This window comes from Pagrus major, chromosome 19 (assembly GCF_040436345.1).
Source record: "Pagrus major chromosome 19, Pma_NU_1.0".
Lineage (NCBI taxonomy): Eukaryota > Metazoa > Chordata > Actinopteri > Spariformes > Sparidae > Pagrus > Pagrus major.
In genome coordinates, this window is record NC_133233.1 from 16295585 (window position 1) to 16311131 (window position 15547).

General features: G+C 41.3%; 1 protein-coding gene across 2 annotated transcripts in view; it reads left to right on the forward strand.

The window, feature by feature from the left end:
• Positions 1-1545: 1545 nt before the first annotated feature.
• The window catches only part of ncoa2 (nuclear receptor coactivator 2), a 62151-nt gene continuing 48149 nt past the window's right edge, over positions 1546-15547 (forward strand). For both annotated transcript variants that reach the window (XM_073488194.1, XM_073488195.1), the window contains exon 1: positions 1546-1628. The gene's annotated coding sequence lies outside the window, so the exon portion shown is untranslated. The remainder of the gene's footprint in view (positions 1629-15547) is intronic.

Genomic DNA, 15547 nt, shown 5'->3' on the forward strand with positions numbered 1-15547 from the left:
AAAGAGGAGGTGTCGAAATTATTAATTATTTGGCATGTCAGCGCAGAGGCTCTCAAACTAGGCCGCAGATATCACTGGGAACCCTGCTGCTCAAAAAAAAATAGAGAAAAGTTACATTTAAGTATTATTGAATGCCCTATAAGCAGGGCCGTGGTCAGGATTTTAGAAGTACAGAAGTCACGTATCCCCCCTAACCTACCTCTTATATCAGATACTTCAGTTATGATATTTTATTAATTTGGTTAGTGGTGTACAAAATGAATATTTGAACATGGAGGTGTAAAAGGTGTTTGAAAGCCTCCTGCACACCACCAGGAATGAAAGTAAGTGGGAGAAGTGCTAAAAAAAACTTTTGTTATTCACTCTTTTGGTGGTCTAATAGTTAAAATTAAATATATTGGGTCTGAAATTAGCTTTCTTGTTTGTTTGTTTTCTCAAAAAATACAGAGGACAATCCCTCGGTGCGGTCACTGGTAGCTGTGGCCTTGATTCAAAGGTGGCGCCCTGGCACATATATTAAGTAAGCCAGGAAAAATAATTGCTTTAACTACTGTGCAGAGCCCTGCCCTGGACAGATCCTGTCCTCAGGTAAACAAACACAATAAAATCCCTGTCAAACATGAGCAACTGCGAGAAAAAACCCCTGAACAAATGGTTGCATGTGTCCACATGGAGTTTGATGTAGGTCTCACCCTGCTGACAACTTCACCTATCCGCCTCTTGGTGGCGCTGTTTCACAAGTTTTAACGTGAAGAAAACGCCTGCTGGCTCGTGTGATCCATGGATAGTTGACCACACAGTAAATCAAGGTGGCTACAGAAGTAGGACACCCTCATTTGTGATGCCTCTGAAGCTTTTCTGTTTGTGGTTTAATCGATTTTGCTCATTTTGTTAAAATAGCAGAGGACATTTCACGGTGCTGGTTGGAAAATCTTGCCCTGATATTGCACATCTCTCTCTCATATGACTGTCAAGTGAAGTGTTAAAGCAGGTCTGGCTTTTTTTAAAAAAATGAACAGATATCTGAATGGAGGAGACACAAACAACCTTCCTCTCACCACACTTACTCATTTGCGGCACTTTTATGGCTTGATATAAACCTTTATGACCTTCCATGTGCACACATCTTGTAGTGTTCCCACAGGTGAAGCCGTGCTGGTGTACATCTAAAACACTTTTCCCCAGTACTGAGACCTGAGTTAGGTCAGGAGGGGGGTCGTGCAGTAGTTTGCCCACCACGGTCATAACACACATTTAAACATTACTGACAGTCGTGACACGGCGGTGTTTCAACTCACTGTTAACGTTTGTGGCGTTAAATGTAAGTAAAAAATAATGTTATTCAATCTTATAACAAGTGCCGTGTCATCCTGACAGGTAAATCTCCGCGGTGTTGCTCACGAACCCCGGCGGTAAGCGAGTTGATACTGCTGGAGCCCCGTGATGTGGTTTGGTGTGGGGGAGGATAGCAGCTACCAGCCAGATAAACACTCAGCATTGGTTTGCACAGCAGGAGTAACATGGCGGCACAGTTAGCCAGCAGAAATGTTGTTTCACTACCACGAAGGTCAGAGCCGCGTCTGATAAACGGAATTTAACAGCGAGGACACGGAAGAAAGTATTCAATCGTAAGTAACCACACGTGTCGGTGCTCCTGGTCGAGACGGGACGCGGTGTTTTCGTTGTGAAATCCGCGATCCCAATGCGAGGTCTTCAATCTCGGTTGTGTGTCTGTCTGGCACAGGCTCTCGCTTCGGCGTTAGCTTATTAGCAAAGCGTTAGCTTGTTGGCTAAGCCCCGCTGCCCGTGTCAGTAGTGTTTTCTGCAGCAAAACTCAATTAGACGACTGAGACAGCGGGCTTGCAAGCGAGTTATTGCAATGTTTGTCAGCCTTATTTTTTATTAAGTGGTGGCGTGGCGACACGTACGTTTGGCGTGGAGTACGGCATAGCGTGCACAATACTTTCATATGTCATTGTTTTTTGTGCTGAGTGAGCGGGTGACCGTGCACACAACACCGGACTAAGTTCGCCAGTTCCAGCAGGAACGTCGTTAGCATGCTAGCTGTGTAGCTGCGGGCTAGTCTGGCTGCTTTAACGTCGTTGTCAGAATATACGAGTGAGTCAGGACACTTCTCACCAGCATGTGTTTGAGCGGGCAGTAAACCTTGTTTGTTGTGGTGTTAACCATGCCTCCGTGCCACTCGCTACGTTAGGTAAGTTGATAAAATTTTGTGTATTTGTTCATGGTGCTGGGACCACTCTTTTTTTTTTTTTTTTTTTTTTGCTGAACTAATGTTTCTCTTGTGTTTGCCTGGAGTTCCTATGCATTGTCGAGGTGCTCCACTCATATGCTAGCTAGCTGCCGAGCTATGATATGAGGACCCAACTGAAGCAGTAGCTTTTTAATATTTAAAAATGTGTATGTATATATATATAAATATATATATTCAAAAAGTTGACTCAGCTCCACATGAGGAGCCCAGACTGTGGCTCCAAGATTGGAAGAGGAAAAGCCAGCACGGTGTTTTGCAGTTTGTTGTGGCATCGCTTTCAAAACAACACATTTATAACACAATCACTAGCGCTTTCACGTTAGCTTCATTGCGGGAATGTAAACAGAGGCATAACTTCCAAATCGATCACGTAAGATTGCTCCCTGGTAATGCAGGCTAAAGGCACCCGTGCAGTATGTGGGGGGATGCTGCCTGTGTGTTGCTCTGTTGTGCCTGTGTGGAGGAGCACACTGCACTCCTTTTAAGGGCTCTCCTGCTTGACTGATTCAGGACTATACAGGCAGACAGCTTGTGCCATTTCGATGACTGTCAACGCTGCTCTCAGTAATGCAGGAGGAACGCATCCCGTGGAACCAGTTGAGCAGCTTCTGTTGCATCACTCTGCCCACCTGATGGTGCACTGTACGCGGGTCACATCACTGGCAGCAGATGTGACGTGACTTGTTGTCCAGCTGCAACTTCAGGGGCTTCTGTGCAGATGTGATGGATCTCAGGTCAGATCTGCCGGTAGTCATATATATGCAAAGTGAGCCCCTCAAGAGGTTGACCGTGCTTCATATTTTTCATATAAATAGATGAGTTTTTTTAAAGAAAAAAAAAATACTCGTCCTGCCAGCTTGAGTCACATTATATCTCCGAGGCATAGTGCCTGAAGTTATTGACTTTTTGATTTGCAATGAAACACAAATCTCCAAGTATTTATTTTTGTGGATAGCGTCTGATCAGTTTGTCCTTGAAAGACAGGACAAGCAGTAAATTATCCTCCTCCTCTGACAGGATTTTAATTTCGAGGGTGTGTTAGGTGAGGACATGGAACATGTATGTGACAGGAAAATGCAGGCAGTCACGTACTGACGCGTTGCATTCCCCCAGTACGTCGTTTCGCTTTTCTTGTTGGTATCGTTTTAAGGTCGAGACATGCAAGTCTGTATTAACATTAACACAACATGGCTTTTGCCTTTGGCTTTAGGTTCATGTAATTTCAACTTCACAGTGCCAAAGCATGACAGTGTTGGAATGATGACAGTCTAGGAATTCATGCAAGCGTGTATGCTACTATGTGGATGTTTACACAAGGATAACTGACTGGAGGTTTTCTCACACTGCCTTGGCACAGTACGCATAATGGGTGTTACCTAGAAGACTGCCTGAACACACTGCAAACTACAGCTATAGCGACAGGTGTGTGACAGTAATGCCCAGCTTGTCACATGATTGGGAAACAATCTCTACATCCGTCCCTTGCCCTCTTGCCTTCTCTCAGTCTGGGCTCCAGCAAGCTCTGTAATTTCCTTCACAAAAACCCATCAATCTATGTTTCTCTGTGGCTCTTTTTGGCTGCCTATCCCCTGTTCAATGCATGCTCCTAATTGGAGTCACATCTCTCTCCTGCAATCACAGGACTTTTGCCCTGTGATCGGTTGCTTTGTTGCGTCACCACCTAAGTGATACAGTAATCGTTTGACCCTTGGTCTGTAGCAAATGCTGCCAGTTCCTGGATTGTTGTCTGTCACTATTGGTCTAATATAAACCTCCAGTAATGAGTTATTTATACAGCAGCCCGACTATAACTGAAAATCAAATTACATATTTGTATGGAGGCCATAAATATGCTTTTGTAATTTGAACAGATTTGTCATGTGTTATCTTCAAAAACAAACACATTTTGTTTTTCGTTTTAAGATATTAATAGGCTAGATTAACTACAGCAGCGGATGTTTCAAGTTACATACACTGTAAAAACATCTTTAGCATCTGCTTATTAACCATATAAAATGGGTTAAAACAGTAATAAAAAAAAACCCTCACAAATGTAATCGCTTTAATTGTCTTGAACCCTATAATGGAGCCTTCCCGCGACGTATAATAATTGCTGAGGTTGTCTGTGAACTGGCATCGCTGAATTTTATTTTAATTTATATAAATTTCCTTTTTTGGGGTAGGCTGTTGTGAGAATTATACTTGAGATCAATACTGATTGATTGAATTTTGAGGCCCAAATCTGGAGTTTCATCTAGCTGTGTCAGTGGTATCTGTGGGTAATTCATAGGATTTGGTCCTTAAGTGAAATGCTGATTTTGTGTATCCCCATTGAATGCACAGCATAACACACACATGTTGGGGTGAACACCTAAATCACATGAGGTCCCCATGTAGTTGTGGCCAGTTGTTGTTATTATTAAGGGGCGCTGAGCGTATCTTAACAATTGAACCTATTTCAGGCCTGTAACCAAGTCCCATTTGAGTCGTAGAAGAATTTAGAGCATATCTTCAAAATTCACCTCTAGGCTTTTAAACTTGATTAAATCTTGAATGATTAGTTAATGATTAATTGGCAATAATTTTTGATGGGTGATTAATCACAAATCTGAAACTTTTCTAGCTGCAATTTTTAATATTTGTCCATTTCCTGTTAGGGGTAAATTTCTTTGTGGCTTGCACTGTTGGTTGGCCAAAACAAGCAATTTGAATATGTCAACAGTGTTATCAATAATGAAAATAATAATTAGCTGTGACCCCAAAGTTGTTACTGCGCTTCTTTATTTGAATATTCATAGCAAAATACTAATTTACAATTCAAATCTCCCTCTGAGAAGGGCCGTGTTGGAGAAATCTTGCCATATTATGTCAAAGCTTATGATGATGAATGTGTGACATCTTTGCAATCTAAGAAACACTGTTTAAAGTAGGACATGAGTCCCCTTTTAAAAATGTCACATTTTACTACTTCACTACACTGTTCCTCATTTCAACACACTTCTCTTTGCTAACAACATTAAGTTGACTCATTTGACCCAGGCAGGAAAATGACATCCCTGTCTCTGCCGCTTAGTACGGACAGCTTCTGAACAACACCATACCCCTCCGTCTCACACAGGCTCTTTAATGTGTACTCTTGGCCAGGCTCCTTTTTAAAAGCAGTGTCAAATGACAGCTTCCAGTAGTGAGAGGCTGGCAGGAATTTGCGGGACATTACTGCCCTTTCTCAAATCTGCATCTTTCATTCAAAGGCCTGATGCCAGGAGAAACTAGAAGGACTTCTCTGACCACACCGGTGTAAAAATCACTGGAATTAAGAGCTTCACATTTGGAACAAAAAAAAAGATAAATGATTTAGACCAAACTGGAAGATAGACTTGGCTGCGCGATAAGACAAGACAAACAAACACAGAAGAAAAACCATGCGGCTTTCAGTCAAGTTTAGATGTAACAGACCGGTCCACATTGTGTTATCTGTCCATCACATGCTGCATAAGGTCCACAGAGTATTCTTGACATGATGCACCGCTCCCCCCCTGGTATCTGTTTGCCTTGTCTCACTGGGCATCTCACCCTGCTGTCTCTGCGTTTGTGTTGTCATGGAAACAGCAGTGTGACAGGTCCTGGGTGGGCGTGAGGGATGAGCAGTGGGGAAATGGCCAGGTTTTTACAGTGGAGGGAGGAGGGTGGGGGGATGTTGTGGGGTGGGTGACTAAAGCAAGGCAGAGATGGTTGATGGAAAGCTGAGAGGGCTTTGACATGGAAGAGGAGGAGCGGGAGTATTTACTCTCTCTCTGCTTCCAGGCATGTTGTTATTGTGTTGTTTAGCTGACCTCAAATCAGCCGAGCCATCTATCTGGGCTGAGAGTAGGTCCTGTCTTGTTAACAACAGGGCTGTACAGCAACATTTTGGGTAAGCTCTATGTTTGCAAACAAATGCACTGTTAAGAGGGTTTGCATTATGTCTTGCAAGTTTGTAAAAAACGTGATTTTAACAGTTACGTTTTCAAGGTTCATTCTCCAACACAGGGTTGTACAATGAAATGCAAGCCGTAGTCCCTTTAGGCTGCACAAGATGGTGGAGTATGGTGGAGTGTTGAGGATGAATTAATCAATCTCACAGCCCGAGGAAAGGAGCTGCTCCATAGTGTGGTCGTACGGCAGCAGATACTTCTGTATCTTGTGCCTGGCGGCAGCAGGATGAACAGACTGTGGCTGTGGTGGCTGTTGTCTTTTAGTGTCCTTTGGGCTCTGTGCAGAAACCTCACCGCAACGATAACACTGATACTCAGTAGATGGGTACCAATGATGATGATCTTGGCAGTTTTATGGTTTATGTTATGAATTTGAAAAAACTCCTCGAAAAATATTTAATTTTCAACAGAATCTGTTGTTTTATCTGGATGATCGCTCATGTAAACAAAATATATTTTAATATTTGAAGTGAAAGAATCTTGTTATCATATTTGTTTGTTGTCTCCTGGTTTTGAAATTAGGGAGCATTAAATAATCCTGATCAAAACGTACAATTATGGTAAATACGAACAGCTAGTAAAATAACCAAAGTGACTATAAATTCATAGCTGTGGGTTTAAAATAATTCTGTAAACTTTTATAGTAACAATTTAGATGTGATAAAGGCTTCAAGAGCGATTTTTCTTTCTTTTAGTTACCTTGAAAGTGCTTGAAAAGTGCTTGAATTTGACTCTTTTTAAAGCTGTACGAACCCTGTGTTGACGTGTCCTTGACTTGTCTGCGATCAGTTCTCATGTAATTCCCTGTGGCAGTCAGCTCATGTTAAAATGATACGGCCAGTTATTTAAATCTGTAACCGTAGGCTGCCTCATGCTCTTACTCCCATGGAGACACCACCGGGGGCTCCAAGGATCTTGAGGCTCGCAGGCAATCCAATGATTTCGACAGTCGTCCACACTCCTCCACTTATGTAGGTCAGCTACTGCAAAGTGCATATTGATCTCTCAAGCTAAATGATATTGTGGTGTCTACTGCTCATCGCCGAGAAGGTGCCCTCAGCCGCTTTGGCTTGAACAGAGGAGGCAACAGAGGTCACATGACTATGTGACAATGCTTCTGCAGCTGTTTTTCCCCTTTGTTGTGAGGCTGGTATTGCTTAGCTGTACAATATAGTAGATCTAATAACTGATACTGCTTTGATTATATTGTTAGTACCTTAAAGGAGCTGGGCTTCCTTTGCTTTTTCCACGGTCATAACTGATCTGATAGTGGTGATAAAATATGCTATTTAAAAAGCACTTATTTAAACATGGAGCCTTTAAAGTTCTTTATGGAAAGGCATAAAAACAGCCCCTCAAGGAAGGGAGATCATAAAGGTGTTCTTTAAATGAATGCATGACAGGATCTACTTGTACATAAAGGTTAGGCAGTGTGCTTTGAAGTCTCAATCCGTGTGAGTGTATTGCGCTCTCCTCCGCCACAATGTGTTTGTGGCACTGGGTGCTAGCATGTGGTTGGCACCTTTCCCACTGCCCAGGGTGGAATCCTTGGCACCGAGGGAGGGAGAGAGAACTCGAATTGAGCAAGCTGCCTGCTGGAGTCGGGTGGGTGGTCCAAAAATATGCAGCGTGAATCGGGCCCAAGAAAACCTAGTATACATTGTGGAGCGGAGGGAAACGGTGCTCGTTCACCACCATTGCAGGTCGGGCTAAGGTAGCACAGAATGACATGTGCAGAGCACCAGCATTTCTCACTCGCTCGTCATAAAGCCAGAGGAATGCGGGGATTCAGTTTCAGGCTTTTCATTTCTGTACACATTGTGAGGGTCAAACTCTGACCGGCATGATTTCTCTTTCCCTCTCCCTCTCATTCTCTCTCCCTCTGTCTCTGGCTCTCTGCTGACTCAGCAGTGTTCCTTATGTGACCTATAATATGGTTTTGCTTGCTTTATCTTTACTGTTTTCAGCGGGGTAGGGGATCTCCTTAGTTGACCTGTGTTTTCCACCCATACTGTACAGTTCAGGTACGCTGTAGGTTGTTATGACTAAATTAAGCACAGAGCCATGAGCTGAAGTACTTGTTTTCCTTTTATTAATCGCTGGAAACATAAAATGTTGCACAGGTTCATGAGAGTCGTATCACGCCCCGTTAACTCCCACAGCGAACCACAAATGGTGAGTGAAACGACCAATATGAGTAGGTGTGCATGGCATGCATGTGATTCAGCTCCTCATTAAGTGTTGTACAGTGACATAGAACAGAGTGTACTAATTATTTCCACTAATTTGAGATGTAATCAGACAAGTGTCAGTTTTTATATGATTAACTAGTACGTATTCATAACTATAAAAGATAAAATGTATCGGTGGTGATTAGAGGTCAAACTGAGGATTGGAGTGCAGGTAAAAAATGTCAAACTTGAACGTTTATGAAAACGCTCACAAAACTTTTCTCGTGAGCGTTTTCATAAACCTCTTATTTGTAATAGCCTCGTATTTGCGCTTATAATGAAGTGTAATAATTATTCCATAAACACCTTTCAGTTGTAAAAAATATCAGCCAACACAAATCTTAAATCAATATTTCCCCATTGAGCGCTGTGCCATCATTCCCTGTCCTGGAGCGCAGCGGAGAGGGCCGGACTCTTTGGTAACTAACTGGAATATATATCACACTTTATTTAGTTTTCATGTAGTTTGTGTGTGAAATCACTGCAGTGGACACGACTGTAAGGTGCACTCGGTGCGCTCTGCCGCACAAAGCGCACTGGAGACAGTGCAGTCTCCGCCGCACACTCTGCCTTCTCCAGTCAGCTCATCTGGATCATCCTCACCACCTGTGAATATGGATTGTATGATTTTATGAAAGCCTCTAAATAAAGTCAGTGACAGCTCTCACAGAATCGTTACGCTCCATATCCTCATTGTGAGTCCTAATCATGATGTAGTCCGAGTTCACCATAACTACACTTTAATGAATAAATAGTGTTCACCTATCAAACTTCCATTTTCAAACGATATCCCAGGCTGAGGGATATCACTGATTGTCGCGCATAATTTGGGCACGTGAAGACAAAAAGCTTAAAAGTTTCTTGTGCTTACGAGAAAGTATCTCGTGCTCCCGCGAAAAGTATCTCGTGCGCACGAGAAACGTTTAAGTCCTGGACTGGAGACAAAAGCAGTGTCAGACTTTGACAAACAAGACATTACCTGCTATTAAGATAGATATATTATTGAAGTGAATTTATATTTATATTTGTCTTTTTAATGTGGGGCCGAGGGGAAAGAAAGCATTTTTCCACTTTCCCCCAGTATAATGAACGAAATGCACTACATACAGTATGTTTTAGTAATCGAGGTGCTTTGAGGACACAACTGTCGCTAAAATGCCAGCTTTTTTTAATCAAATGTCTAATAAGGGTACGATAGCAATTCCTGATGATTTTTTAAGGATTATTTTGTGTATTAATGCTAACAAAACAATTTGTGATTAAATTTAAATTCATATATGCAAGCACTGAAATTCAGCATGATTTAATGACATTCCATCCTTAATGGGTCAGCCAAATTCCCTGTATTTGTACCACATGGAGTATGTCAGCGTGCACGTGTTTGTTTTCATGTTAAACTGCTACCATTCATACCTTTTACTCCAGAGGTTTGTGGTCTTGGCACCTGGAGATGTGGACTACCTCCCATCTCATCTGGCAGTGGAAAGCAAAACAAAAGCACTCATTGGATAGGAGATTACACAGGAGAGGCAGAGCCATGATGCTACACTGATGTTCCTGCTACAGAAGCTGACAGACAATATCTCTGTTTTAAAAGTCTGAGTAGGGTTGAAGTTATTTGGCTCGTAATTAAAAATGAGAGCAGGTTTGAACAGTGTTATCTCACATCGCAGATTTTCCTCATATCGTGCAAGCCTATAACATCCAGGGTTAACGTAAGTTGGATAGCTTTCCATGTACTGTGTTGTGGTGGCTAGTTAGATGCCACCACTGTGTGTGAAATTAAGACCAGAGGGTTTCATCAGTGGTCAGTGGATACTGACTGGAAGTGGAGGAACTTAATTATTTTTATAATACCTTGTTGGTAATGTAACGTAGCTCTTATTAGCAAGGGTAGGAGTTGTCAAACGCTACATCTGTTTTTTAAATGTTATACTGGAGACATCTCAACAGATTTACTTCTAACAGGGTTGTTGTTATTATCACTTATTTCACAGCAAACATCATTTTAGCTCTTCTTAGTGACTCTGTCAGTGACTTGCTTTGCTAAATGGCTAAATAAAGGTTAAATAACCATAGTTGTTGGTCTACCTGACCTGGCTGTCACCTAGTGTTTCAGCAGGGGACTGTAAACGGAGAGAAGGACCGAGAGAGAGAAAGAGAGAGAGAAGGCTGCTTCACTTTGCTCTTTGCTCTGTCTGGTCCAATTACATGTTCCACTGTCAGAGCAGCAGCACTCTTAATCAGGTAATGCTTAGGTTTAAAGGCATCCCCCTAAACGTGCTCCACAGATTATTACCCTGCTCACATGTTGGTTCACTGGAGCCGACCACACTATGAACCTCCTCCACTGTCCTGTCTCCTCTCCTCCACCTGATTCAAATCCAAATTTATACTACTTTTGTTTAGTTGGGGTTTTTTTTAGATTCTTCAGACACTGTATGTGCATTCGCTGTGAGTCTGAGCATTGGCCTGTCACAGTGTCTCAAGTCTTTGGCTGATAAAGTGACATAGTTGTGTCAGCTGATCTCCTCTTCCCCTCCCCTCCGCGCTAACAAGGCACCTCCTTATCCTGAGTCTGCTTCCACTGTACCGCCTCAGGCCTCCACAGGAACTAATTCCTTACAAAGTGTGACAGGCAATCAAAGATGGTGGACACACACACACGTACATGCACAGGCACAATAAATATACAGTTGACATGCAGAGCAGTCATAAGACGTGCTCCAAATCATCTTAAAAGCGTGATACAATCAGCTGTGCACACAGTTCTTTTTGCCGACACCCTTTTTCACACCCTAATTCTGCATTTCCAGGGCTGTTTCAGCCACACACACACATTTGCTTTCTCTTGTCTTTATGACTCACCTTTTTACAGCACGTCTTATCAGTCTCATTATGTTGCTTACAGATTTGTTTACTGTCCCTGAGGTCACAAGCTGAAGAAGCTGGCTGTTGCTATTTGAGCAACAGATGTAAGGGCACCTGGCACGAGCGTGCATCTGCTTCAGAGGAGCCCATTGAAACCTGCAGGCTCAGTGCCAGATTTTATTAAATAAGAGTTTTATTTGAGGATCTCTGATGTCAACAAGACTGCAGGATTTACAGTCAAATTAGTATAAGTTAGAGCCTGATCAATATGTCGGTCGGCCAATATTGGCCTATCACAGATATTTCTGTATCGGCATGTATGTTGTCCGATATGAAAACTTTTTTCTAGAGATTGTAATGCAGATAAAGATGCTTGGGGTAATTTGTTAAAAAAATGTGTCTGTCAGCCAGTAAATAACGATATTAGAATACTTACTCTGTAATATTGTTATGAGCATCTTTTACAGCCTCCTCCCTGCACTGTAATGGTGAATGGTGATTGTGTTTGAATCATTTTTGGATTGAAAACTGTTTAGTACAGCTGACTTTTTACTTGCTCTAAAAAAAAATAGTATCAACTCTTTTTAATTGTATTTTTTTGAATTGCTTTATTAATGTCTGTGCTGTGGCTGTAGTTCAGGAGGTAGAGTGGGTCTTCCAATAATCGTAAGGTCGCCGGTTTGATTCATGTCTCTGGCTGCATGTTGAAGTGTCCTTGGGTAATATACTGAATCCCAAATTGCTCCCAATGGCTGGTCATCTGTGTGTGAGTGTATGAGTGAATGGCTGAGCATAGAAATATTGTGGGGCGCGTTGGATAGGAGGCGTTGTATTGCTCCTGATGAGCAGGATATCACCTTGTATGGAGTGCCTCTGACATCAGTGTACGAATGTGTGAGTGAATCGGTTAATGTGGCAAGTGTTGTAGAGTGCTTTGAGATGCCAGCACACTAGAAAATTGCTATATAATGCAGTCATTTTATCATTAATTACTGAAATATGTTTAAAAAGGAGATTCAAAAGCTCAAAGAAGCTAAAAGTTGCGTACCTTTTGGTTCGTGTACTGGTGGTTTGAGGGTGGAAATCACCATGCTCTGGGTACTTTCACCATTTTTTTTTATATGGTTGAGCTGAATAATAGAAATGTGTTCTTAGATTTTGTCTTTCTGAATACGTCCTACCTGAACCATTAATGTGATATTGTTTAGATGGGATATTTTTTTCTATACAGATTCATGGAAAAAACAACTTCTCAGAAAATCAGAAATCCAATATTTTATTTGTTGTCTGTTTGTGAATCAGAATAGCCATGATGATACTTTCACTTTCCAGGCCAAATGTGAAGTCATTTTCTTTTTGCAATTTTCAGATGAAAATTATTCACTTAAGTATTAAGTTGGCAGTGTGTTGTTTTTCCCCTCATTAAAACTGTTTTGTGAAAAGATTTTTTACAAACCAGCTCTTCTATATCTTTCAAGGTCTTCCTAACCATGGGTGCCTTTTTCAGCTGTGTTTTGCTTTACTCTACTCTACAGTCGAACATCTCCCCAGAGAAACCCTGTATGACCACATTCCTGTAATGTTTGCAATTGAGCGTCTGCACTGACATGAATGGATATCAAGTGCCTTGTTCTGGGGCATCCCAACACATAGTCAAGGCAGTGTAGTTTGAGATTTTCCTATTTCCCCAAGTCTCATGGTCAGTCCATGGGTTGAAACTAAGCTATGAGCTTATCAAACAATACTTCTGAACCTTTAAGCTGTCACAAGCCCCATTTGTGGCGAAACATGTACACTTCTGTCACCCTGTGCCTTATACATATGACAAAATCTGTGTTTGTGTAAATAATCTGATTGTGTGGTTTACCACACCTCAGCGGACCCCCCTAAATGGAATAAGATCAATTGATTATTGGTTAGGAAGAGGATCTTGACCAAATCTTGGCGTTGACTAGAGCTAAAAGGCCAGGTGTTTTCATTAGGGTCGACATCAGCCTTGATTCTTATTGAATTGAAGCCATTAGTGGGCCATTCAAAAGGCACCCAGTAGGGGCTCCATTGGCGTTTAGCCCCTCTGTGACCTGGCCATTACGGTCCATTTCTAGCACATGAACTATCTACCCTTTTGTCCTAGCTGAACCTGATTAGCCGGCTCATTAGCATTGTTAGCCCAGCCAGAGTGACAAAGCTTTTCACTCAGAAGGAGCCCGTTGCCAACTCTGTAAGAAAGAAGGGATTACAACTACTCCCATGGCTTGGCTTTAGACAACATTTCTGCTCACCTCCCATGATCAATCTGCGTCTGTCAAAAGAAATGCCAGGTGTCTTGAAGAACATATACCGTGTTCAAGGCTGTATGAACTTGGAGGTGAAATCTGTTTTTTTCGTTTCATTCATGTTCTTTTTAATGGTTTTGTCTTACTTTGCTAAACTGTGATAATTTTGTTTGTCACAAAAAATAAGGATAATGTGAGGATTTATGCTGCGCAATGAAACTGTATTACCAGTTATGGTTTAATTGGCTGCAGTCTGTTTAAGGGAAGCTTGAACTTTTAACCTGCTGATCTTTGACCTCCCTTTAAATACCAACAGATGGTTGGACTGTGAGTGTATCGGGCAAATCAGATACTCCCATGATCTGGTGTCAGGTTTTGGAGAAGGTGTGAGCCTTATTGTTGTTGTGTGTTTCTGTAGTGTATTTCTGGCTTCATCTATCTTTGTCACTTTTCATATTTGTTTTGTATTTTTTGAAACAGGCCTCATCATTAACTTACTGGTAGCTTTATTGATTGTCTTACGGGTATTCAGGGTAACATAAAACTCAATTAATGTCACTGCTAAAGCTCAGTGGCAGTCTTGGCAGGGTTGTGTGCTTTTGTTTAGGTTACACCATGTGTCACTCAATACTTCTGTGCCAACTTAAATAGCCCTTTAAGGATAGAAATCTCCTCTGGTCTAAAGGAGCACAGACCTTTTCTCCTGAGGAGGTCCTCTGTCTGCTCCGGAGTGTCTAGATGATTTGCACACTTGCATGCGGACATATGTGCATGCATACTTCTGGTGCGACTCGCCACTGGTCTTGGCTCACACCACTAATGTCACCAGCGGGTCCCCACCCCTAATATCACAGGAAGTGTTGGCATGGCTCAGCTGGTTTAATGTGTGAGAGAGGTGCTTTGATGCAGTCTTAGACAGTGAATATTGTCAGTACTGAGTGACTCACAAGGGGCAATACACTCTCATATAAAAGTATTTTAATTGATGGCGCAGGCTACCACACCAGGGTTCTGGATAGCACTCAGATAAAGTGAAGGATGTAACTGAATGTACATTAGGGATTGATATATTTGTTATATTTTTTTTTTTTTTTTTTTTCAGGGCCGATCCTAATTATTAGTAATAAAAGTGATAGATATTTGGAATCGATATAGATTTGCAGTAAGAATGAAAAAAGAGTAGCCAATGATGGAATTTAAGAAACATACAATTTACTTGAAGTACTGTACTGTATAATTTCAAGTTTAGAGTATTTCCATTTCTGTTCCACTCCATTACATTTTGGAGCCAATGTTGTACTTTTTACTTTACTAAATGTATTCGATAACTTGAATTACCAGTTACTTTGCACATGGATAGGCTATTACTTGTATTGTGTAACCAACAGTGTTGTAAAAAGTACCCAAGTACTCGTGCTGGAGTAAAATTAAAGATGATGTGTTAAATCATTTTTTTGGTAAATGTGAAAGTAACCCAAATGAGTAGTACTTGAGTCAAAGTCTTAAAGTATCTGATATTAAATGTATTCAAATAACAAAAGTACAAATAAAAGTAAATAATACTTATTACATTTTTATATGTATATAAATATCAAATAAATCTAGTGAGTAAAAAGTACAATATTTGCCTCCAAAATCTATTGGAGTGGAGGTATATAGTAGGAGATAAAGTGCAAGTACCCTAAAATTGTACTTATACAGTACTTGAGCATATTTACTTACTAGACAGAGAGAGGGAGTTGCATCAAAGCCAAAGTAGCACATTTTGAAATTAATTTATTTTATCAGTAACCAGTGAAAAATACCTCTGATTCTGATAATTGGAAAACTGCTGATTATAGGATACAGATTATCAGTCGATCCTTAGCACAGACACTTGAGTACTGCTTGTAAAACAATACATTTCTGTTTTGCATTACA